Raw genomic sequence first — 26,179 nt, 5'->3', positions numbered from 1 at the left:
TTTCCTCTTTTGTCCCTCCCTGGCTGGTTTTTTACCTCTCAGAACCCCTCACCTGAGTCAAACCTATCACCCAGCCCTATCCCCTCAACTAGACCATGGCACTAAGTGCCTCACTGCCTTCAGTTTTGGGCTGCCCAGTTGCAGAGGGGCAGGGATCTGCTGAAGAAGGTGCAGCAGAGAGCTATGAGGATGATGAGGGGACTGGAGCACTGCCTGGTGAGGAGAGGCTGAGGCACCTGGGGCTGCTTGGTCTGGAGAAGAGAAGACTGAGAGAGGATCTAATCAATGTTTATAACTGAGGGCTGGGGGTCAGGTGGGTGGGACAGGCTCTGCTCAGTGCTCTGTGGGGTAGGACAAGCAGCAATGGATGGAAACTGCAGCGCAGGAGGTTCCAGCTCAACACAAGGTGGAACTTCTTGACTGGAAGGGTCCCAGAGCACAGGCTGCCCAGAGAGGCTGTGGAGCCTTTCCAGGCCTGTCTGGATGTGTTCCTGTGTGCCCTGAGCTGGATTGTGTGGCCCTGCTCTGGCAGGGGGTTGGCCTCGAGGCTCTCTTTGGGTCCCTTCCAACTCCTGACCTCCTGTGAACAGGAACAGGACTGCTGAAAGTGCACTCATACAACTTCCAAACCAAGGCAGAGCAAAGCAGGCTGCTGGTTGTTGCTGCCCACTGGAACCCTCTCCCCCTTGCATTCTTCCAGCTCCTACACTTCTCCAAACAGGATTGTTCATGCTGCATTGGAAAATTCCACAGCAGCAACTCCCAGCCTGTGTTTTAGCTCATTTATTCCCTGCTTTGCCTTTATGCCTCCTGTACATTTCTTGTCTACAAACAGGAGATGTCATTGCCCCAAACAGCTGGGGATTGTCTGAGAGGATCAAACAGTTGTAAAAGCTGCAGCAGGACAGAGCTCAGGGCAATGCTCGGGCTCGGTTTTAATGCTGCCTGTCTGGACGTAAGCTGCAGAGCCAGCATCATCTGGCTGACAAATGCAGAGCCATTTCCACCCCCCTCTTTCCACTGCAGGATTGAAATCAGTGGAGCAGAAGGAGAAGAAGAAAAGTCCTTCCCACCCCCACAGCAGCAGCAGGTGACAGGTGTGTGGCTGTGTCTGAGAAATGAGCCCACCGTGGCTGTTTGTCAGTGCTCTTCTCTGCTCAACACCACCTAGGAAGGCCCAGAGAGATTGCTTGATGTCCTTCACTGGAAGGACCAAAAGAAGCAGCTCCTAGCCCCAAGATGGCACAAAAACTTGGGAGATGGACTCCCCCTGGGCTACCTTGGCACAGCCACCTGCTTCTATGAATACACAATCAGGCAGGTTGGAAAAGACTTTCAAGATCACCAAGCCCAACCATTGACTACTCTACCAAGTCCACCACTTAGCACCACATCTACGCAGCTTTTAGACACCCCCAGCTATGGTGACTCCTCCACCTCCCTGGGCAGCCTTGCAGGGGACAGAAATTCCTAATGGCCAGCCTGAAACTCTCCTGGTGCAGCTTGAGGCCATTCCCTCTTGTTCTGCCACTAGTGAGAAGAGACCAAAGCCCAGCTCATGCCCAACTTCCTTCGGGCAGCTGCAGAGCCTCCATCTCATCCCACCCAGCACAGCACCACCACCGAGGGACAGCCAAGGGCAGCACATCTGAAACTCCTGCCTCATGTGCAGAGCTCAACCCTTTCCATCCAGCTCCAACACAGACCTCTCAGTAGTCTTCTGAGGCCAGACCCCAGACTAGGCAGAAGAGACCTTTCTGAAGCATAAAAACCTGCCTCAGAGAACCACAGCACCATGCAGGGTGGCAAAGGCCCTCAGCATCACCAAGTCCAGCCTAGAGCCCTACTCTATAAGTTTCACCTTAAACCATAGCCCCAGGCACCATGTGCAACCCACCCTGAAACACATCCACCACCTCCCTGGGCAGCTCATCCCAGTCCCTGACCACTCTCTCCATGAAAAACTTTTTCCTAATATCCACTATAAACCTCCCCAGCTTCAGCTTGAGGCCATTCCCCTTTGTTCTATCTCTACCTGTGAGAAAAGCCCAACAGTAGCCTCTGCACAACATCCCTCCTCCTTGGAGGTGTTCAAGGCCAGACTGGATGAGGTCTTGAGCAACCTGAGCTAGCAGGAGGTGTCCCTGCCCGTGGCCAGGGGTTGGAAATGGATGATCTTTAAGATCTCTTCCCTTGCTTCTCTTGGGAGCTTATTCCACTGTGCTCATGGTGCCTGTGTTTCTGAGCCTCTGCTTCCCTGTAGGGGCTGGAGGGGTTTGGATCCCATCCCCTGTGGTACACAGCAGCTTGTTCAACCTCTTCTTGCTGGACTTGAGGGGCACCTCTCAAGGAGACTGCCCTCAGCCACACCACCTTAGCTGTCACAGGCAGGCTCCTGTGGTGCAAGCCAGCAGCTTGCTGTCAGGGCAAGGTACTGAAGTGCTGATGCTGCAGAAAGAACTAAAGGTGGAATGTTCATGGACTCATTCAAAAGCAATATAAAATCAGTAGGGGAAATGACTATGTGGCAGCAGAGCACAGTGGTGCCCATAGTGAGAAAAGAGAGGCTGGGGTGGGGGGGTTGTGCTGATTTAAAGGAGGCTGCCAAGGCACAGCCAGTAAATTACTATTGTTCAGAGTCATCTGAAGAAGAGTCTCTAAAAGCTGAGTTTGATACACAAGAGAAACACTCACCCAATTGTTACACAACAGTAATTGACTGCAGAGGACTGTGGCTGGAGCTAGGAGCAGTGAAGCCCCAGGCTCTACTCTGCTGGCATTCACTGCTGCAGATGGCTCAGGATGCTGCCTGTGCCGGGGGCAGGCAGCAGGGACACAGCAGCCCCAGTTCCATAGGAGACACGACTGGGAGGAGAAGCAGAGGCTGCTCAGAAGCTGGGTCTGTGAGCAGCTAAAAAGGAGTCTGCCGAAGGCTGCTGTGGCAGCGAGAGGCAGGAGGGCAGTGCTGAGCAGCTGAAGCAGTGGAGGCTTGGTGCTCTGGACCCGACTCGATGCTGAAGTCAGCCACACCACCTTGTCCTTAGCACGTCAGAACCCCAGTGACCTGCTCCAGGCAGCTGCCTGCTCTTCTGCCTCCAGTAAACATTTGCCTTTGCCAGTGTGATGCTTAACTGTCAAACAGAGAGCTGCCTGCCTTTGCCTTTATCCCCTTCCATTTTCCTTTCCCTTCTCCTCATCCTCTTTGTATTTTCCTCCTTCTCCTTTCCTCCTCCTTCTTCTTTCCCACTCCTTCTCCATTTCCCCTCCTTCTCCCTTTCCCCTTCCTCCTCCTCACATTTCAAACCGTTCTCCATGCTCCTGCCTCTGCAGGCCTCTGTAAACATTCCCTCTTCACTCTTCTTGTAGCCCCTTCAGGTACTGGAAGGTCATTATGAGTTCTCCCTGTAGCCTTCTCCTCTCCAGGCTCTTCCTGTGGCACCAAGCCACAGTGCTCTAGAGAGATGCTTGCTATGGAGAGCTCAGTGACAAGAAAGAACCCCCAAACCTACCACTCTTGCAGTGCTCTTCTTGAGGAGGAAGAAAATGGTAGTGCAAATGAAAAGTGATTGTCTGAGCCTCTGCATGTGCACAGACCCTCCCAGCAGCTCAGGGGAACAGATCTGAGTTGAGCTCTGCAGGCCTTATACTTTTTAATTATTTTTCCTTTGTGATTCAGAAGTTTCTAATGGATTCAGGGAACAATGTGGGGTCACCTGGGGGTGATTTTAATACCTGCAATCCCCATGGTTATTAATCAAAGGCTTTTTAGCCTTTCAGATAAATTATCTGCCTTCTGTTTAGAAAGCTGAGATTAAGCATGTGAGAGAAACTGTCCCCCCTGACAGGAGGTGAGGGGAGGGAAAGCAGCAAGTGAAAAACCCAAAATGCAGCATTTTGGCTGTCTCACAGAAGTGCAGGGAAGGCTGCAGGGTGTCAGGTTGCTTTTGTCTAGCTTCAGGAGAAGAATTTGCTATGAAAGCAATGATGATGATTCTCAAATGGAGTGGTCTGGGGTTCCTGACTTGTAATTTCAGCTGTCAGAAGCAGCAAAACTAAGTTGTGACCTACAGCAACACCAAGCTGTGATTTAGAGCCAAACTAAGCTGAGATCTGCAACAGAACTAAGCTGTGATCTGCAAGGTACCAGTGACAGCCTGGAAACAAACCCAGCAGGCTGCTGAAACACAGATGAAACCAAACTGCAGAGTTTACCTTCCCAACCAAGCATGCAAAGTTCAATCTGTCCCCTCTAAGTTGTGTTTCCATTTTCATCCACTGAATCATACAATCAGGCAAGTTGGCAGAGAGCTCCAAGCTCAGCCAGCCCAACCTAGCACCCAGCCCTGCCCAACCAACCAGACCATGGCACTAAGTGCCCCAGCCAGGCTTGGCTGCAACACCTCCTGCCACAGCCACTCCACCACCTCCCTGGGCAGCCCATTCCAATGCCAATCACTCTCTCTGACAACAACTTCCTAACAACATCCAGCCTAGACCTGCCCTGGCACAGCTTCAGGCTGTGTCCCCTTCTTCTGGTGCTGGCTGCCTGGCAGCAGAGCCCAACCCCACCTGGCTACAGCCTCCCTTCAGGCAGCTGCAGGCAGCAATGAGCTCTGCCCTGAGCCTCCTCTGCTGCAGGCTGCACCCCCCCAGCTCCCTCAGCCTCTCCTCACAGGGCTCTGCTCCAGGCCCCTCACCAGCCTTGCTGCTCTTCTCTGGACACCTTCCAGCACCTCAACATCTCTCTGCAATGGAGGAGCCCAGAACTGGACACAGCACTCAAGGGGTGTCCTGAGCAGTGCTGAGCACAGGGGCACAAGAACCTCCCTTGTCCTGCTGCCCACACTGCTCCTGAGCCAGCCCAGGATGCCAGTGGCTCTGCTGCCCACCTGGGCACTGCTGCCTCCTCTGCAGCTCCTCTCTGCCAGCACCCCCAGCTCCCTCTCTGCCTGGCTGCTCTCAGCCACTCTGGCCCCAGCCTGTAGTGCTGCTTGGGATTGTTGTGGTTCCAAATTGTGCCCACTGGCCCTTGGCCTGCCCCTGGGCACCACTGACAGGAGTCTGGCCCCAGCCCAGTTTGAATCCTGTAAGTAGCTGACTTTTGCCTAAAGTGCAACGTGTCCTGAGCAGGCTCAGCAGGTGCTGCTGGCTGCTCTGGTGCAGTGCTGGTGCCTCCAGCTCTCAAGCCCTAATGGCTGCTTTTGACAACACTCTTTCCTTGCCATGAGAAGAGAGCAGCTTGTTCACAGAGGTCCACCTGGCCCCTCTCTAGAATTACAGCACAGCAGCCTGGCTTGGAAATGACCTTTCAAGGTCATCCAGTCCAAACCCCCTCCAGCCAGCACAGGTCTCTGCCCTCAGACACGCTGGATGAAACCTGCTGCCACAACCCCCCCACTTGACCTACCCAAAGGGATTCACAGGATGCTTAAACTCCAGGAGAAGGATTTTACATCTTTAGGAAAGTCCAGATGAAAACCTTTTGCTTAACTTTTTGTGCTCAGCGGGGAACAAACCGAACCTTGATGTGCTTGGGCAAGCCAAAGACTTCAAGTTCTCAATTCCAGATCAAAAACACATAGCTTAGAGCTTGTCTTGACACAGGTCTCATCCAAAACCCATGAAAGACAATAGAAGTCCTTCAAAAAGTGCTTTGTAAGCAGAGCAACCCCTTTGGGTCCTGCAGCTAAGCCTTTTAGGATAAATATTGGCCAATAAAGCAGTGGCACTGAAATGCAGTTAATCCTCTTACATAGTTTCTTTGCAAGCTCTGTTTGCCAACAGCCTCTGAATTAATGACTGGCAGCACCCACTGATGATTTTGTTATTACACAGGATCCATTTCTCAACCACTGGAAATGTTTCTCCTCTATTTTTGTCTTAGCAGCCCTGGGTGTTAGGCAAAGCCTTCCTGTACCAAAGCTCTGCAGGCATCACTTGTGCCACACAGTTAATGCTACCTACAGGAACAGCTGCTGGAGTACAGCTGAGCTTCCTCTTGGCATGTAACTGCTCTTCCTCCTCTTTCCTTTCCTTTTTCATTCTCTTTCCCTTTCCTTCTCCCTCTCCCTCCTCCTTCATGTCCCATCCCTTCCTCATGTCCCTCTTCCTTTATGTCCCACTCCTTCATGCCCCTCTCCCTTCCTCATATCCCCCTCCCCTCCAGCTGCTGATGTGACTGGAGCTGGTTTGCTTCTAGGGAGAAGAGATCAATCTGCACCTCACTCCAGCCACCCTTTAGGGAGCTGTAGAGAGTGAGGTCTCCTCTCAGCCTCCTTTTCTCCAGACTGAACACTCCCAGCAGCTCCCTTCAGCTGCTCCTCACCAGACCTCTCCAGCAATGGGGACTCTACCACTGCCATCTTCCAGGCCTGACAACCCTTCTGGGGGACAAATTGTTCCTCATGTCCAACCTAAACCTCCCTTAGTACAACTCGAGGCTGTTTCCTCTCATCCCATTGCTTGTTCCTTGGGAGAAGCCCAAGCTCCACCTGGCTCCAACCTCCTTTCAGGGAGTTGTAGAGAGTGCAAAGGTCTCCCCTGAGCCTCCTTTTCTCCAGCATGCTCTGTTGGATCATGGCCAGAAGGTTTAAGCTGCTGTGTGCAAAGTGCTCCAGGAAACTGCAGCACATTAAGCTTCACAACTGAGAGATCAAAGCACATCCTAAAAGATAACCACAGGCTTTATTCTGCGCTGCTGCTTGCCAGGATGAGCTCCTGACAGCTTGCTCAAGACCCTGGTTTGCTCAGGTATGAAAGCAAACTCTGGCAGCCCCTGGGAATTCCTCCAGCAACCTGCGTGGCACAGGTTGAAGACCTGCACAAGATGATTCAAACCTAAGATGAGACTTTTGGCAATGGTGGGGGGAAATTTATGAGCTCACCTCCACATGCAAAAAAACCTGAGCCTAATAAAAACCACTTAATGGTACCCACCAGGCAGCCAAGGCTGAGAAGCACTGAGAGGAGTTGTTCTGATACTCTTTTTCTCTAGCAAAAAGTACTTTGGTGGTTTGTCTTTAGCAGCTAATGTGGTGGTACTCCAGGCTGGAAGCTGAAATAGCTCTACCTCAGCACAGGTGATGGAAGGAGAAGAAATGGACTCAACTCGTGCCAGGGGAGGGTTAGGTTGGAAATGAAGAAGAGTTTCTTTGCTGCAAGAGTGGTCAGGGATTGGCACAGACTGCCCAGGGAGGTGGTGGAGTCCCCATCCCTGGAGGGGTTCAAGAATCATAGAATCAGCCACTTTGAAGAGAGCTCCAAGTTCATCCAGCCCAACCTTGGAGGTCTCTTCCAACCTGCTCAGTTCTGTGATCTGTGACCAGATATGGAACTCAAAGTGTTTAACTTCATTTTCACACAGGGGCTTGAAGGGACCTCTGAAGATCATGGGACATAGAATGGTTTAAGTTGGAAGGGACCTCAAAGCTCAACCAGTTCCAACCCCCTGCCATAAGCAGGGACACCTCCCACTGGATGATCCAGTCCTAGCACATGCTAGAGGAGGATCACCTGCAGTAATCCACCCAGGTGGATTTTGGGTGGCTCCAGGGGTGAGCTCTCTGTGCAGGACTCCTGCAGACAGGACCTATGGATGGAAGTTGTGTTCCACACTCTCTGTTTGATGTGTAGATGCAGGTGCAAAAATCTGTGGTGACAGGAGCTGAACAATTAAGAAGCTTCTTGGTTACCATAGTGCTTCTAATTGCTTTAATGTCATCAATTTCTTTGGTGCTAATTTGATTTACCTTAGCTTAGCCTCCTTGGCCTGGATCAATTCCACTTAACATTCATCTTTGCATCCTAAGATATGCTTCCAAGAGCAGGGAGATGAATCATCCTTAGGAGGCAACTGCTTTTTCTCCTCTAACTACAGAGACAGCCAAGATGACTCACTTCAGCTGGAAGCCCTCTGCTGTGAGGCCAGGCTGAGAGAGTTGGGGTTGTCCAGCCTGGAGAAGAGAGAGCTCCAGGGAGACCTTCTGGTGGCCTTTTGGTATTTAGAGAGGTCAGTAAGCAAGCTGGGGACAGACTTTCAGCAGGATCTCTTGTCACAGGACAAGCAGTGGTGATTTGAAACTAAAAAGAGGGAGATTCAGACTTGAGAGAAGGCAGAACTTTGTGCAGTGAGGGTGCTGAGAGCCTGGCCTGGGCTGACCAGAGAGGGGGCAGAAGGCCCAACCCTGGAACCATTCCAGGGCAGGGTTTTGGTGGCTGTAAGCAACCTGCTCTAGCTGCAGATGTCCCTGCTGACATGCAGGGGGTTGAACTGGATGACCTCCGACAGTCCCTTCCAACCCAAACCATTCTGGGCAGGGGGAGCTGGACTAGAGGACTTGCAGAGGTCACTTCCAACCCAAACCATTCTGGGCAGGGGGAGCTGGACTAGAGGACTTGCAGAGGTCCCTTCCAACCCAAACCATTCTGGGCAGGGGGAGCTGGTCTAGAGGACTTGCAGAGGTCCCTTCCAACCCAAACCATTCTGCGCAGGGGGAGCTGGACTAGAGGACTTGCAGAGGTCACTTCCAACCCAAACCATTCTGGGCAGGGGGAGCTGGACTAGAGGACTTGCAGAGGTCACTTCCAACCCAAACCATTCTGGGCAGGGGGAGCTGGACTAGAGGACTTGCAGAGGTCACTTCCAACCCAAACCATTCTATGACTCTCTGATTAATGAGGCACCACCCCAAGGAAGATCCCATATGGGCCCCTTTTGGTGCCACCCTAGGTACCAGTGTCTCAAGATGAGGATGACCATAGCTGGCTTTCAGTGAAGGAGGATGAACTTACCTGGAGGAGCATTATGTTCACAGAAACATAGAATGGGTTGGGTTGGAAGGGACCTCAAAGCTCAGCCAGTTCCAACCCCCTACCATGGGTAGGGACACCTCCCACCAGCCCAGGTTGCTCCAGGCTTTATCCAGCCTGGCCTTGAACACCTCCAGGGTTATCTAGCAAGAATATTTTGCACCATGTTAGGAAACAAATTACCAGCCCAAAAAGCCTGAATTTGAACTCTTGCTCTTTGTTTGTGAGAAACAGTAGTAAAAAAGACCTTCCAGTGTCTGAAGGGGGCTACAAAAACGCTGGGGAGAGACTTTTGAGGCTGTCAGGGAGTGACAGGACTGGGGGGAATGAAGCAAAGCTGGAGGTGGGGAGAGTCAGCCTGGATGTGAGGAGGAAGTTCTTCACCATGAGAGTGAGGAGAGCCTGGAAGGGGTTGCCCAGGGAGGTGTTTAAGGCCAGGCTGGCTGAGGCTGTGTGCAGCCTGCTCTAGGGTAGGGTGTCCCTGGGCATGGCAGGGGGGTTGGAACTGGCTGCTCCTTGTGGTGCCTTCCAACCCTGACTGATTCTATGAAGATACTTAAATGATTCTATAACTATGGATGATCTTCATAAAACTTAGCACATTTAGCATGTGTAAGGAGCAGGTGAGGTGAACATGAGCAGCCTGTGAAGAAGGAGGGGGTGGAATCTTAGTTCTTGCCTATTCAGCCCTTTGCAAGAGAAAGGAAAGTGAGAGCTATGTTTCAGCTTTATTACAGAACCACAGAATCCAGCAGGTTGGCAGAGAGCTCCAAGCTCTGCCAGCACAACCTAGCACCCAGCCCTGCCCAACCAACCAGACCATGGCACTAAGTGCCCCAGCCAGGCTTGGCTGCAACACCTCCTGCCACACAGACTCCACCACCTCCCTGGGCAGCCCATTTCAATGCCAATCACTCTCTCTGACAACAACTTCCTAACAACATCCAGCCTACACCTGCCCTGGCACAGCTTGAGGCTGTCCCCCCTTCTTCTGTTGCTGGGTGCCTGGCAGCAGAGCCCAACCCCACCTGGCTACAGGAAAGAGAATTCTACTTTATTATTTACCCCTGCTCCCTACACCCACCCAGTGCAGTAAACAGCACTAAAACCAACCCCACAACTTAGTTTAATGCACCCTTTAAGTTGTCTTTTTAATGCTTGCCCTCTTTATATCTCCCTCCCAAGCAACACTGCTGTGGAAGAGCTCCAGATCTCCACCTAAAACTGGAACTGAACTGCAGTTATTACAGTGAAACCACTGTAATTATTCTGTGGTTTATTAAAACTCCAGTAAATCAGTCCTAATAATAGTAAGAGCAGAGTAATCACCTTGAATAATAGCTGCAAGTTATTAGCTGTATATTTACTGTACTATTAGAATAATTACAGTTCAACTATAGGGGTTTATTTAATACAAAGCCTAAATTTACTATGTTAATTTGATTCCAGTTTCTTCCTTTGCATAATTCCTGCAATAGAAGTAGTTTTGGGTGGAGCTGTGAGGGCTTCATACCTATTTTTAAAGGCTGCCATTAAAAAAGAAAGATTAATAATTAGACAAGTGAGTATGTTTGAGGCTTTTTGACTGGGAGGGGGGAAAATAACACATAATAAAAATAGGCTGCAGAATGTTTGCAGTGTGCTGGAGCTAATTGGTGAGAGGGGAAAGGAATCTGATTGGAAACTATTTCATAGCTTTATTCTCCTGAAACATCCACTAGACATTTATTCAGAGGATGGCTTAGGTTGGAAGACACCTTAGAGATCATAGAATCTCTGGCCTAGCACCCAGCCCTGGCCAATCAGCCAGACCATGGCACTAAGTGCCCCAGCCAGGCTTGGCTTCAACACCTCCTGCCACACAGACTCCACCACCTCCCTGGGCAGCCCATTCCAGTGCCAATCACTCTCTCTGACAACAACTTCCTAACAACATCCAGCCTAGACCTGCCCTGCCACAGCTTGAGACTGTGTCCCCTTCTTCTGTCCCTGGCTGCCTGGCAGCAGAGCCCAACCCCACCTGGCTACAGCCTCCCCACAAGGAGCTGCAGGCAGCAATGAGCTCTGCCCTGAGCCTCCTCTGCTGCAGGCTGCACACCCTCAGCTCCCTCAGCCTCTCCTCACAGGGCTCTGCTCCAGGCCCCTCCCCAGCCTTGCTGCCCTGCTCTCAACACCTTCCAGCACCTCAACAGCTCTCTTGAACTGAGGAACCCAGCACTGGACACAGCACTCAAGGGGCGTCCTGAGCACAGGGCAGAAGAACCTCCCTTGTCCTGCTGCCCACACTGCTCCTGAGCCAGCCCAGGATGCCATTGGCTCTGCTGCCTCCTCTGCAGCTCCTCTCTGCCAGCACCCCCAGCTCCCTCTCTGCCTGGCTGCTCTCAGCCACTCTGGCCCCAGCCTGTAGTGCTGTCTGGAGTTGCTGTGGCCCAAGTGCAGAACCCATGATGTTCCCATTCTAGCAAAACCACACCTCAGAACACCTCCCACAAACCTTTAAGGTACAAACCTGTGTGAATATAATAAACCCTTACAATAGAAAAGCCTTTCCTTGGCCTGTTTCAGACAGAAAGAACACTCTTTATTTACTGGCCAGGAAAGTGTTTTGCAGCCTCTGAGTTTGTGAGTGTCTGAAATGATTTGTAAGTGTGGGCAAATAATGCATAAAGCAATCTGAGCTGAGCAATACATTTCAGGACACCTCCTCCTCCCCAAATAAATAATGATACTCTAAATGCAAAGTGTTCATCTCCTGCTTTGCCTGCCCTGCCAGTTCTTTTAGCTTAAATATTGGAGCTGGATGTTTCCATTCAGCACAGAAAAGAGAAAAGCACTTAACAGGGCAGATGCTCAAGTCTGTAGCTATCATGTTATGGGAAATGCAGCTCTGCACACGAGATAAACAGCTCCTGGTCAGCAGTGTGTGCTCACACAAAAGCAATCAACTTCAGCACCCTGGGAAAGAGGGACAAGAAGAGGAGCTGTAGGGAGTTGTGGCTCACAAAGAAGCCAGCTGAAAACGTGGCTGTGAGCAGCCTGAGCGAGCCGACCAGAAAGAGTTCACTCTGCCATGACGAAAGAACTCCCAGGGGAGCAGGATGCTTGCCAGCACAGAGAAATCTAGCAACAGGCAGGAGGGGAAGCCAAGGAGAGATGTGGGAGGGGGCTCTGAGACAATTCAGCGCAGAAAGCGAGGGGCAAGCTCCCCCGAGAGGAGACCCTTGTCTTACCTTATCACAGAACAAGCAGCAACACAACTGAGGGGGATTAGCCTCAGGCTGCCAACTGCAGGCCACTCGCTGGAGCAGACTTAATCACTAAACAGGATCCTCCACCCCTCGGCAGGCTCTGCCGGACCAAATTCTCAACAGCCACCTCTGATATTGGTGATTGTGCTCAACCAAGGGTGAAGCTCTGCACGATTGGGATAATATGAGGCTGAAGATGACTTAGTTATTAATTAGATAGCAGCAGCAGCAGCTGTAAACCTCCACACAGATTAAAAGTTCCTCTCTGCATAAGCCTTCCAGAAGCACACAAGGACTCAGGGCTGGCCCTGAGGAGCACACAGCCTACAGAAGGCAATCCTCAGGCCAGGTTACTAATTATCAAGACTCATTAGCTCACAGGACAGACACAAGTGAAGGCATGAGAACAGAGGCACAGCTCTGTACAAACAGCTCTGTTGCCCTCCACTGTATGAAACAGGAGTTTGTTGCCTTCTTCATGTTCCATTTCCCTTCAATATCTGCAGCTGCACCAGGTTTGGCACCTTGCACTCCTGGAGCACTGGCACAGCCTCTTATTCCCTTAGATAAGTCAAACCCATCCAGCCTTTGCCCATGCCAGCAGCATCAACTCACCTGGAAGTGCAGCTTTCCCATGCTGAAGTGTGGAATGCTGAAGGCTGAACACTCCAGTAGCAGGCAGTGGAGTGGCTGTGCCATGGCATTGTCCTTCCAGCAGAGCAAAGGCACTGTTTGATAGAATGATAGAATCAGAAGCACAGAAGGGGGATTTGGGCTGGAAGGCACCTTTCAAGGCCACCCAGTCCAACCCCCCTGCACCCAGCAGGGACATCTGCAACTAGAGCAGGCTGCTCAGAGCCTCAAACGGCCTGGAATACTTCCAGGAGTGAGCCACCTCCCTGGGCAAGCTGGGCCACCATCTCACCACCCTCAGTGTAAAGCATTCTCCCTGCTCTCCAGTCTAAACTCCCCCTTTTGGTTTCAACCCATTGCCCCTTGTGCTGTCACAACAGGCCCTGTTCAAAAGCTGTCCCCAGCTCTCTTTTCAGCGCTGAAAGGCCACCAGAAGGTCTCTCTGGAGCCTTCTCTTCTCCAAGCTGAACAACCCCAACCCTTTCAGCCTGTTCTCACAGCAGGGGGCTGCCAGCCCTTGGAGCATCTGTACAGTGACACCAATGGAGACCACAGATGCTCTCATGAGGAGCAAGAACCAAGTCAGGCATTAGCCCACCCCTGCCTTCTACCACCTAAATTAAACATAAAAGGACTTAACAAGAAGAGTAACACTGAACATGGCACGAAGGACACGGAGGAAACTGCCTGGGCTGGCTGGGAAGTCTCCTGTCACTTCACACCTCAGTGCTCCCCAGGCCTGGGCTCATCTTCCCCTGGCCAGGAAGCCTCAACCGACCCTTGGGAATCAGTGACCCTCTGCAGAGGCAGCAGGAGGAAGCAAGAACCTGACCTTCCAGCTGCAGGATGGCAGAGTGTCAGCAACACATCACTGCTCTTTTTCCTCCTCTCTTAAGCAAAGGGGGAAAGAAACAACTAAGTACAAGGAAAGGGAGGAAGAGTCAGAAAGCTGCCAGAGTGCGGCTTGGCTCTCAGCCTTCGCAGCAAGCTTTGAAGCTGCTTTATCTCATCAGTGCTAGCAGCCAGGCCTCTTTTACATGAGAATGTAGCCAGGGCTGCTCTGGGTTAGATGAAGGCTTTATCTGACGCTGCTATCTTGTCTTCAGCAGTGGCCAATAGCAAACGCCTGGGGAGGAAGAGGAGAGCAGGACACGCAGCCAGGCTCCCCGGGTAGCTGCTCTCAGCCACCAGCAATCGGCAGCTCGGGGCCAGCCCGAGCCAGAGCTGTTAGCTCTGTCTTCAGTAGCTTTTGGTGGGTTTCTCTTGCATGCATTTGTCTGGCAGCCTGCTGAAGCCCCTATCAGCTGCTGGCATTTCAGTGCCAGCCGCAGCAGCGAGAGTCGAGGGGGAGCTGATGTGAGAAGCGTTTGGGTAACAGAATACCTGCGGCAGAGACAAGGACCTGAAGCCTGAGGAACCAAGACAGGCAGCCACGGCTCCAAAACACGGGGCTTGAACACTCTCTGGGCTGCCCCTGTGTCCCAGAACACAGCACAGGCTCCCTGAAAAGCCAAGGCTTTGGGGCTGAGAAGCTGGGATTGCTCCGGCTGGAGGAGGCTGAGTGGAGACCTCCTTGCTCCCTGGCAGGAGGCTGGAGCCAGGTGGGACTTGGTCGCTTCCCGCAGGTATCAAGTGGTAAAACGAGAAGCAATGACCTGAAATTGTGTCAAGGGAGGTGCAGGTTGGAGTGGTCAGGGACTGGAACAGGCTGCCCAGGGAGGTGGCAAGAAACCTGTGGCTATGGAACTTGGGGGCATGGCTGAAGGGCTGTGGTGCTGTTAGGTTGATGGCTGCACCTGATGCTCTTCAAAGCCTTCTTCAACCATAACAACTCTCTGATTCTATGACAAAGAGGCAGCTGAGTCCCAGGGAAGAACAGCAGTGCAAAGTCCATGGAGACATAGGGCCAAATGGAGCTGTTCTGACGGCAGAGGGATTTGTCAGGAGAGGCAGCTGCCCCTGAGCTCACACCAGCAACAGAGCAGAGAGCATTCAAGGCAAACCCATTCTAGCCTGGGCACCAGGCTGAAGGCTGAGGGTTTGATGTCTGCCAGTCGTGTGTCTGAGTTCTGCACTTCATCAGCTGCCTCACAACTCATTTCCTCCAACCTGCTTGGGTCTAGGATTCCCCACCTCCTGGAATGCAGGCTTTGAAACCAAATACTCAGTAGGGTAGCACCTGCCTTCTACAAAGGACTGCATCAAGCTGAATTCATCCTTCCAGTGAGATCTGAGCCTTCACAGGAGAGCATTAGAAAACATTTAAACCTAGTTTTAGGCTTGTGAAGAGCTTCCTTGGCATGCACAGGAATGACTTCAGGACATGAGGAGGAAGTTGTTGAGCATGAGAGTGGTGAGAGCCTGGAAGGGGTTGCCCAGGGAGGTGGTTGAGGCCCTGTCCCTGGATGTGTTTAAAGCCTGGCTGAGGCTGTGTGCAGCCTGCTCTAGGGTAGGGTGTCCCTGGCCATGGCAAGAGGGTTGGAACTGGCTGCTCCTTGTGGTCCCTTCCAACCCTGACTGATTCTATGATCAGATGAGTCCCCTGATCCACAATGCCTGTTCCAACACCCTCCTCACCACTCTGCCTCAAACACCCTGGTGTTTAAGATCAGGTTGGATGAGGCCTTGAGCAGCCAAGTCTAGCTGAGAGGTGTCCCTGCCCGTGGCAGGAGGTTTGAGTAGATAATCTTTAAGGTCCCTTCCAACCTGAGCCATTCCACAACCTGCAGGGAGGGTGACTCCAGCTGATAGGATATCCCCACACCATATCCAAACCCAAATAATGGAGCTGAGCCCCACCATGCCACCTCCTCCATGGACTCAGTGATCTCCTATGCACTAAGGTGCCAGGCTTAGATCCTGATCTGCACCAAAACTAGCAGCCAGCCACTTGATGAAGCATCCTCTTTGCTGGCTTCACCGCTCACCTGAGAAGCCACTTTTGGGCTCCTCACGTCCAGGGAGCACGTCCCACTACAGCAATCTGGGAAATGAGTTGGAGATAAACTGTGCAGCAATTTTCTTCACAGCCTTCCTGTACCTCAGCCTGCTCATCTGCATCCCAGCTCACTAAGTAGTGCCTAATGTTTATTGCACTTAACTGAATGTATACGACGCCGAGGGTACGCCAGGGACCGATTAGCATAATTATACAGGTTTCCATGGAAACCCACAAGTCTATCAGTTTTGATTCATTATATTGTTATACCTTCTAGCACTTTCTAATTATTAGGTGCCCATAAAAAAGTCTCAGCCTTGCTGTTACTATAGAAATGAGCTATAGACAGGCCTCAGTCATTAACCCTTACGGGACGGGCATGAGAAAAAGGACAAGCGGAGTCCTGGGGAGAGGGAAGGTGCTCAGAGATCATCATCAGAGGATGGCTTAGGTTGGAAGGGACCCCAGAGGTCATATGCTCCCATCTCCTGCCGTGGGGACACCACTCAGCTAAACTTGGCTGCTGGTGGCCTTGAACACCTCCAAGGAGAGGGCATCCACAAGCTCCCTGGGTAGCCCAATCCAGAGCCTCACCACCCTTGCACTGAAGAACTTCTCCCTCAGCTCCAGTCTAACTCTGCTCTGCCTCAACTCCAAACCATTCCCCATTGTCAGGGACACCTCTCAATGAGACTTGAGGAGGAATTTTTTCCTGTGAGGGTGACAGAGCCCTGGCACAGGCTGCCCAGGGGGGTTGTGGAGTCTCCCTCTCTGCAGATATTCCAAGCCTGCCTGGATGCGTTCCTGTATGATCTGCTCTAGGAGATCCTGCTCTGGCAGGGGGGTTGAACTGGATGAGCTTTGGAGGTCCCTTCCAGCCCCTGGCATTCTGTGATGCTGTGAAGGATCTTCTCATTATTCCAGGGCAAGCAGAATTTGCTGCACACATAGAAGGGAAGGATGTGCAGATGTGAGCTGCTCTCTCCCCCTGACTTCAGCAGGACAAGCCCTAATGGCATCCCTGAGAGGATATGAAGGAGGCATCCACAACCTCCCTGGGCAGCCTAGTTCAGAGTCTCACCACCTTTGCACTGAAGAACTACTTCATCTGTGCTTTGAAAGCTCCAGGATTTCTTGACTGAACCTCCACATTTGTTTGAGGACAGAAAGTGCAGCTGGAAAAGCAGAGAAGGTTAAATGCCAGCCCCCTGGTGCTGGCCGTGGTGTTCCCAGTGACACTGCCCCCACGGCAACAGGGCACCATCTTTGTCTGCACACACAGCCACCTCCTACCTGCCTTCACAGCCAGAGCTCCAGCAGGTGGCAAATGGAGCCAAATTCATTTAAATGACTGAATGAATCAATCAATTAATGACCTAATTAATTATTAGCTATTGGGTAATTCATTACAGGGGAAAACGTCACTCAGCATTGGCCATGCCCAGAGCCTGTTGCTGCAGGATTGGCTGTTCTGGCTGAGGCAGCTTTTCAGCATAGAATCCAGCAGGGTGGAAGAGACCTCCAAGCTCAACCAGTCCAACCTAGCACCCAGCCCTGGCAATCAAGACAAGGGTGCTGGGAGAGAGCAGCTGAAGAGGAGGCAGCAGTGCCCAGGTGGGCAGCAGAGCCAATGGCATCCTGGGCTGGCTCAGGAGCAGTGTGGGCAGCAGGACAAGGGAGGTTCTTCTGCCCCTGTGCTCAGCACTGCTCAGGCCACACCTTGAGTGCTGTGTCCAGTTCTGGACTCCTCAGTTCAAGAGAGATGTTGAGGTGCTGGGAGGTGCCCAGAGAAGGGCAGCAAGGCTGGGGAGGGGCCTGGAGCACAGCCCTGTGAGGAGAGGCTGAGGGAGCTGGGGGTGTGCAGCCTGCAGCAGAGGAGGCTCAGGGCAGAGCTCATTGCTGCCTGCAGCTGCCTGCAGGGAGGCTGAAGCCAGGTGGGGTTGGGCTCCGCTGCCAGGCAGCCAACAGCAGAAGGGGACACAGCCTGAAGCTGTGCCAGGGCTCCTGGGCAAGCTGCTGTGAGTGCCCTGCTTTAGCAGGGAGGGGTTGGACTTGATGATCTCCAGAGGTCCCTTCCAATCCCACCACACTGGGATGCCTCTCCTCGGTAAACCCCAACCCTTTTCACCAGGCCAGATGCCAAGTCAGCAAGAACTGAGGGCACTGAACCTCTTGCAGGAGTGCTCAGCCCCAGGCAGCAGCAGCAGTCAAGCAGCAGCCGACACTGTGCTGCTCTGACACATTCTGCTCTTTGAAGTTCTCACCCAAGGTGCTTTGAATTTCCTATTCAGCAAAGCCTTGGCTGTGCAGTACTGCAGCCTGCTGCTCCCATACAGCCTCCTAAATATTTATTACACACCAAGGCTGTTATTCAGCTGATTAATTATTGACTATGTTTTCCACTTAACTCTCTGTATTTTGCCACTGGTACTGCTACATTGTTCAGCTGACTGAAAGCAGAAAAGGGAAGAACTGAGACAATTCCAAGAGGTGCAGCAAGTCTCAGAGTAGGGTTAAGCATGTTTAAATATCCATCTACATCACAGATTCAAGCAGGTTGGAAGAGAGCTCCAAGCTCAGCCAGCCCAGCCTAGCACCCAGCCCTGCCCAACCAACCAGACCATGGCACTAAGTGCCCCAGCCAGGCTTGGCTGCAACACCTCCTGCCACACAGACTCCACCACCTCCCTGGGCAGCCCATTCCAATGCCAATCACTCTCTCTGACAACAACTTCCTAACAACATCCAGCCTAGACCTGCCCTGGCACAGCTTCAGGCTGTGTCCCCTTCTTCTGGTGCTGGCTGCCTGGCAGCAGAGCCCAACCCCACCTGGCTACAGCCTCCCTGCAGGCAGCTGCAGCCAGCAATGAGCTCTGCCCTGAGCCTTCTCTGCTGCAGGCTGCACCCCCCCAGCTCCCTCAGCCTCTCCTCACAGGGCTCTGCTCCAGGCCCCTCCCCAGCCTTGCTGCCCTGCTCCAAACACCTTCCAGCACCTCAACATCTCTCTGCAATGGAGGAGCCCAGAACTGGACACAGCACTCAAGGTGTGGCCTGAGCAGTGCTGAGCACAGGGGCAGAAGAACCTCCCTTGTCCTGCTGCCCACACTGCTCCTGAGCCAGCCCAGGATGCCATTGGCTCTGCTGCCCACCTGGGCACTGCTGCCTCCTCTGCAGCTCCTCTCTGCCAGCACCCCCAGCTCCCTCTCTGCCTGGCTGCTCTCAGCCACTCTGGCCCCAGATGAATATAGACATAAAAAGGGAAAAACAAAACACAAATATTTTCCTTCCCCCCCCCCCCCCTTGTTGAATCACAAAAGGCATCTGTGGGAGCTAATAAAGAGAGAAAGGTCAATGTGGGGCTGAATCACCAACTTGTGATGACTAAAGGAGGTGTTCTGGGGGGGTTGTGTAACTTGTGGCTTCCTGAAGAGTTGATTGCAAATATTTTCCATACAAACATATTCATAAGAACCTTAAAATCCAACTTGAACCTCTTCAATTGCAACATTTGGGATTTATGTTAGAGGGTTTGGGGTTGTTTCCCCACCCCCCCCCCCCCCAATCTAAACCTCCTTCTTTTGTTCTGCAGGTACTCTTCTGCCTGTGATGGCTGAAAATCCCTGGTTCTCATCTCCATAAGAGGGACATGTTGCTGCTGGAGCATGGCCAGAGGAGGCCATGAAGATATCAGAGTGCTGGAGTGGGACAGGCTGAGAGAGCTGGGGCTGTTTAGCTTGGAGAAGAGAAAGCTCAGAGTAGCCTTCCAGTACCTGAGGGATGCTACAGGAAAGGCAGAAAGGGACATTTAATAAGGGCTGGTAGTGGTAGGATGAGAGGGAATGGATTGAAGCTTGAGGAGGGCAGATTGAGACTGGAGATCAGGAAGGAGGTCTTGGCAGTGAGGGTGGTGAGACACTGGCACAGGTTGCCCAGGGAGGCTGAGGAGCACAGAAGCACAGATCAAAGATCACGTTGGGTGCTTCTGTGCTCCTCAACCTCCCTGGAGGTGTTCAAGGCCAGTTTGGATCAGCCCTTGAGCAACATGGGCTGGGAGAAGGTGTCCCTCAATGAGCTTTTCTTTCCTTCAGAGGAACCTCAAAACCTTCCCCTCTCCCATTTTCTTCTCTTTTATGCCCCAAATGACAACCTCTGTCTTCAGCCAGACAGTAGCAGGTTTCCTTTGCTCCCTGCATCCAGACCCTCACACTGTGTCCCACTTCATCTGCCAGCATTTTTCCACACAGCCAAGCCCTAGCCCCTTGTTCCCTGTCTCCTCTCCGTGGTGTTCTTCACCTCTAAGAGCAGGCTGATGGATTTCTGCTTATTCAATTGCCTTCAGTTGGTTTTCTTTTCCTTTCCAGATGATTTCTCCAGATCATTTTAAGCCTTAATCCCATCCTCTGGCACCCTTGCAGTCCCTCCCACTCTAGTGTTTCCTGGAAATTCAATAAGCAGCAATGCTGCCTGATGCATCTCCCAGACTCATAATGAGAATGTGGAGTGGTCCCAAACTGATAAGCACTCAGGGTAGAAAGGATTTCATTAGGCCCAGACAATTTGGAAGTGTCTGTGTTATCCAAGTACTTCTCTAAACCATTCCTGTCTTAAGCTCAAGGTCTCACAACTCTGCTTGCTGTTAGTAGTAAATTCCTGCCTGCACACAGTACCAGGAGGTTGTGGTGAGGGGGGGGTTGAGCTCTTCTACCCAGTATCAGGTGACAGAAGGAAAGGACCTGGTCTGAAATTGTGCCAGGGGAGGTTTGGATTGGAGATTAGGAACAATTCCTTTGCTGCAAGGGATTGGAGCAGGCTGCCTGGGGAGGTGGAGGAGTCCACATTGCTGGAGGTGCTTCAGAAGTCAGCAGGGACATCCCCCACTAGAGCAGCTTGCTCAGAGCCTGCTCCAGCCTCACCTTCATATCTCCAGGGATGGGGCCAGAACCACATGCAGCTCAGACAGCCAATTGTGTGCTGGGCAGCAGGGCAAGGGAGGGGATTCTGCCCCTTGGCTCTGCTCTCCTCACACCCCACCTGCAGTCCTGGGGGCAGCTCTGCAGCCCCCAGCACAAGCAGGACATGGAAGTGTTGGAGCCAGTGCAGAGGAGGCCACCAAGATGCTGAGAGGGCTGCAGCAGCTCTGCTCTGAGCACAGGCTGAGAGAGTTGGGGCTGTGCAGGCTGGAGAAGAGAAGGCTTGGAGGAGACCTTGGAGTGGCCTTGCAGGATCTGAAGGAGGCTACAGGAGGGCTGGGGAGGGACTGTTGAGAAGGTCTGGGAATGGCAGGAGGAGGAGGAATGGGTTTGAAGTGGTAGAGGGGAGACTGAAACTGGATGTTAGGATGAAGTTGTTTGCAGTGAGGGTGGTGAGACACTGGCACAGGTTGCAGCTGCTTCCTCCCTGGAGGTGTTCAAGGCCAGGTTGGATGAGGCCATGGGCAACCTGCTCTAGTGGGAGGTGTCCCTGCCTACACTGGGGAGTTGGAGCTGGATGATCCTTGAGGTGCCTTCCAGCCTAGACCATTCTGTGAGAACCTGCTGCAGTGTTCCAGCAGCCTCCTGGTGCAGAACTTGCTCCTCACATCCAATCTCAATCTGCTCTGCTCTCATTTCAAACCACTGCTCTTGTCCTGTTCCTGCAGGCCTTGGGAGCAGTCCCTCTGCAGCCTTCTTGCTGCCCCTCAGGCCCTGGCAGGCAGCTACTCATCCCCAGGAGGCTACAAGTAAGCTGCCTCATGATGACCTTTTGACCTTTCAGGGTAAAAATCCTTGAAACTCAGCTCCTGACTGAGTTCAGTGATGGACAAATCTCTTCTCCAACCAGGTCATGCTGTGGTTGGCTTTCCACAGTGGGAAAGCTTTAGCCTGGGCAGGAGGTCTTGCTGGTGCCACTGTGAGTAGTGCCAGCCCAGAGAGCATGGGATGGCAGTGCAGGCATAAGAGGGAATACTCTGATGCTGCCCTGCCAGCTCCTGTTCTCAGCTAAAATATCATTCATAGTCCTCTCCAGAATGCTCAGCTCTTTCCCAGGGCCTGCTCTCTGCTCACTCTTGATAATGTTACACCTGCCTGACAAGAAGCAGAACAGATCTCACACTCCTATGCATTATACATCCCAGCAGTGCTACATCCAAACCCAGACCCTCTGCTCTGATTTTTCACTCCCCCCTGTGTAACTGGGCCATCAGGCTTTCCATTCAAAACGCTGAGCAGAGTACTACAACTAAACTGGGAATCTGCTACCTTCTGCCTGAGCCTCTTTGTAACACCCTCCCTAAGTACCTTGGCTGAAAACATTGCTTTGAATGAAAGATTCCTCCAAAGAATGAGCTCTGCTCCCTGAAGTCACTCACCACAATCATTTTTACATGCCATGAACATCACACACACACACAAAATAAACTCCTCCTGTTACACTGGCTGGGGGGGAGGGATAAATATGACTGCCAAATGGCTCTAATTGTACCCAAAATTAGCAGCCCTATGTGACTCTCAGAGTATCCAAGCTCCAGAATCCAGTTTGGAGATGCCTGACCCTCAGCACCCACCAGCAGGCTGTGATTTTCAGCACACAGGTTGTTTCACAGAGTCAGTCAGGGTTGGAAAGGGCCACAAGGAGCAGCCAGTTCCAACCCCCCTGCCATGCCCAGGGACACCCTACCCTAGAGCAGGCTGCACACAGCCTCAGCCAGCCTGGCCTGAAACACCTGCAGGGATCTCTGCAATGCCCTTGTTGGGTCTGGCCTGTGGCTAGCAGGTGTTCTGGGTGCAACACAGGTGTCAGGTCTTTGCTGTTATAGCAGCACAGAGTGGGTTGGAAGGGAACTCCAAAGGCCACCCAGTCCAAGCCCCCTGCAGTCAGCAGGGACATCCTCTGCTACAGCAGCTTGCTCAGAGCCTTCTCCAGCCTCACCTTCAGAATCTCCAGGGATGAGGCCCAGCCACTTCCATGGGTAACCTGCTGCAGTGTTCCAGCAGCCTCCTGCTGCAGAACTTGTTCCTCACATCCAATCTCAATCTGCTCTGCTCTCATTTCAAACCACTGCCCCTGGTCCTGACCCTACAGGCCTTTGGGAACAGTCCCTCTGCAGCCTGCTTCTAGCCCCTTCAGGTACTGGAAGGCAGCTCTGAGGTCTGCCTGGAGCCTTCTCCTCTGCAGGCTGAACACCCTCAGCTCCCTCAGCCTGTCCTGGCAGCAGAGGCTGTGCATAAAGGTTGGCTGTGCCAGGCTGTGGTCAGAGAGAGGAAATCCTTTGCTGCACAGCCTCACAACCCACTGCCAGAGCCTGTCCTTCCCCACAGGACAAGCGTGGGGGCCACCTCAGTGGGATTCCCCCCTGGTGCTGATCAGATGCCCCCCAGCTGTCCAGGAGAAGGTGCAGGGGAAGGCAGAAGCAGATGGTGCAGGTAAACAACTCTCTCAGCCCACAGGAGAGCAGAATCATCAGTCCATGTAAGGATGTCACTGAAGTAGATCTGGTTTGGAAAGCGTGGCACTGAGGACACCAAATGACTTTGCTCCAGTGAGGGGTCACAGAGCAAAAGCAGCTTTGCCAGAGGACAGCACTAAACAACAAACAGCAGCACTGGGCTGAGCACTCTCACTCACCGACCCCCCAAAACAAGCCCTCTAAAATTCCAGGGCAGAAGAGGGTGTGGAGGAGTATCAGAAGGAAATGTATTGGCTTTGGGAAGAAAAAAGGTAAATCTGAAGGTGTGATCTCTTCTCTACAACTCACAGCTACTGGATTCTGACCCATCTCAATAGCACAGAACCAAACACAGAGTCATAGAACCAAGCAGGTTGGAAGAGAGCTCCAAGCTCAGCCAGCACAACCTAGCACCCAGCCCTGCCCAACCAACCAGACCATGGCACTAAGTGCCCCAGCCAGGCTTGGCTTCAACACCTCCTGCCACACAGACTCCACCACCTCCCTGGGCAGCCCATTCCAATGCCAATCACTCTCTCTGACAACAACTTCCTAACAACATCCAGCCTAGGCCTGCCCTGGCACAGCTTGAGGCTGGCTGCCTGGCAGCAGAGCCCAACCCCACCTGGCCACAGCCCCCCAAGTGCGTATCAGGCACATATCTGTGTCCAGATACACGCAGAGAAGAGCAGGAGAGAGGTACCAAGAGAGACTTCTCACTCTGGGTTGTTTGCTCTGCACAGAACAACCCCAGCAGGGGAGGAGAGCTCCAGAGTCCCAGCACAACAGACAAACTGGTTTTCAGCCTTGTGGTGGAGAGGTGGGAGGCTGTGGAGCCTCCTTCTCTGGAGCCTTTCCAGGCCTGTCTGGATGTGTTCTGTGTGCCCCGAGCTAGACTGTATGCTCCTGCTCTGGCAGGGGGGCTGGACTCAGTGAGCTCTTTGGGTCCCTTCCAACCTCCAACACCCTGGGAGCCTGGGCTGCTGAGAGCTGTCCCTGCTATGGCAGGGGGTTGGAGTTGGATGATCTTTAAGCTCCCTTCCAACCCAGACCACTGCAGGATTTCAAATCAAGCTGTTCCTCAGGCGGCAGCAGCAGCAGCAGCATTAAGTGCAGACTTTATTTGCTGCCTTCCATCCAAGCTCCCCATTCTCCCCAGCTCCGGGGCCAGCTCCAGCTCAGCCACCCTCACCATCCTGTACTTACTTAGCTTGTAGTGATCACGTCCACGCCGCACTTCAGCCTCATCCCCACGGAAGCTGCGACCCGTCCCAGACGATGCAGCAGCCGCCTCGGCTGGGCTCCGAGCTCCTCTCTTATGCAGCCCCACTCCGACCTCCAGCCGTGCTCTCCTGGCCCCACCTGCCCCTCTAATGGCCCTAATTGCTTCCTCCTGTGAGCACCACACCCTGGGGACTGCCTGCGTGGCAAGAGGACTTCAGGACCCTCTGGGGCTCTGGCTTCTGTTTGCTGCCATCCTGGCTGGGAGGAAAAAGAGACAGTAAAAAACCCTCCTTTATTGGAATGAAGGTTTTGGGGTTTCTTGTTGTTTCTGAGGGGTTTGTTGTGGCTTTCAGTTGGTTTTATTTGGTGTGTTTTTAATTCAAGAGCACAGAGCAACTCAGGCTCTGCTTTAAGTTTCTGGGCAAAGCAGCTGCCTAATTACTGCCTGCTGAGCGGTGCAGCTGAACACCATCAGCCTTAAAGACACAAGGTCGCCCTTCTGGGTCTTTCTTTTCATCAGCTGCCTGCTTGCCAATCCGAAGTTGCCCTCCTGCTTTAAATCAGCCAACCACAGAGCTGTGATGAACAGCAGCTGATTCTCCACGCAGGGCTGCAGAACAAGAGCCACAGCCTCGGCTGCTCCGAACGGCCCCGGTTTTGGAACTGCCTAACGAGAGAGAGCTGGCACTGCTGAGCCCAGCCCTGCCCAACCTGGCTTCAAGTGAGCACAGACCCAGTTGCACAGGCACTGTGGTGCACACAGCCAGGTACAGGCAAATAACAGTGAAGAGGATTCCCCCCACCAACCCCCTTCATAGCTGCGTGGTAGGCACTGGTGCCATCAGAATCAGTCAGGTTGGAAAAGACCTCTGAGATCATCAAGTCCAACCTGCTACCCAACACTACACTTTGGCCACAGCAACCCCAAGCAGCACTACAGGCTGGGGCCAGAGTGGCTGAGAGCAGCCAGGCAGAGAGGGAGCTGGGGGTGCTGGCAGAGAGGAGCTGCAGAGGAGGCAGCAGTGCCCAGGTGGGCAGCAGAGCCAATGGCATCCTGGGCTGGCTCAGGAGCAGTGTGGGCAGCAGGACAAGGGAGGTTCTTCTGCCCCTGTGCTCAGCACTGCTCAGGCCACAGCTTGAGTGCTGTGTCCAGCTCTGGGCTCCTCCATTGCAGAGAGATTCTGAGGTGCTGGAAGGTGTTGAGAGCAGGGCAGCAAGGCTGGGGAGGGGCCTGGAGCAGAGCCCTGTGAGGAGAGGCTGAGGGAGCTGGGGGGGTGCAGCCTGCAGCAGAGGAGGCTCAGGGCAGAGCTCATTGCTGGCTGCAGCTGCCTGCAGGGAGGCTGTAGCCAGGTGGGGTTGGGCTCTTCAATCACATTCTGTGCTCCACAGCCTCCCTGGAGGTGTCCAAGGCCAGGTTGGATGAGACCTTGAGCAACCTGGGCCGGTGAGAGGTGTCCCTGCCTATGGCAGGAGACTGGAACTGGCTGAGCTTTGAGGTCCCTTCCAACCTGAACCATTCTCTGACTCTCTGATAGAAGAAATGGGGCCATTCATTCTCAGCTTGTGGATGAATCCTCCCTGGAGGTGTTTACTGCCGGGCTGGATGAGGCCTTGGGCAACCAAGTCTAGCTGAGAGGCATCCTTGCCCAGGGGAAGCTGCAGAAGATGACTCTGAGGTCCCTTCCAACCTAAGCCATTCTATGATCTCCACCACCAAAAAAAAAAAGAGAAAGGAAATCAAACTTCATTTGCTGAACCTGCACACGAAACCCCAAGGAGTCCCTCAGAAGCCACATTTCCAAGCTGGGAGGGAGGAAAAGAGAAGAGTGGCAGCTGCTTTCCTTGCCTAATTTTTTTCTGTTCAGTCATGCAAGACACTGAGCAAATTCTTCTTTCTTATCT

General features: G+C 52.8%; 1 long non-coding RNA gene across 1 annotated transcript in view; it reads right to left on the bottom strand.

Annotated features, from left to right (window-relative positions):
* The window catches only part of LOC135189829 (uncharacterized), a 32,974-nt gene extending 8,190 nt beyond the window's left edge, over nt 1-24,784 (bottom strand). Inside the window, exons 1-2 of the long non-coding RNA XR_010308325.1 lie at nt 24,260-24,784; nt 12,672-12,784 (exon numbers count right to left, since the gene is read on the bottom strand). This is a non-coding gene — a long non-coding RNA (uncharacterized LOC135189829). The remainder of the gene's footprint in view (nt 1-12,671; nt 12,785-24,259) is intronic.
* Nucleotides 24,785-26,179: the final 1,395 nt, after the last annotated feature.

The sequence above is a fragment of the Pogoniulus pusillus genome, chromosome 34 (assembly GCF_015220805.1).
Source record: "Pogoniulus pusillus isolate bPogPus1 chromosome 34, bPogPus1.pri, whole genome shotgun sequence".
NCBI classification, from domain to species: domain Eukaryota; kingdom Metazoa; phylum Chordata; class Aves; order Piciformes; family Lybiidae; genus Pogoniulus; species Pogoniulus pusillus.
The sequence above is the reverse complement of the archived record's forward strand: the minus strand, read 5'-3'. Positions and strand labels throughout refer to the sequence as shown.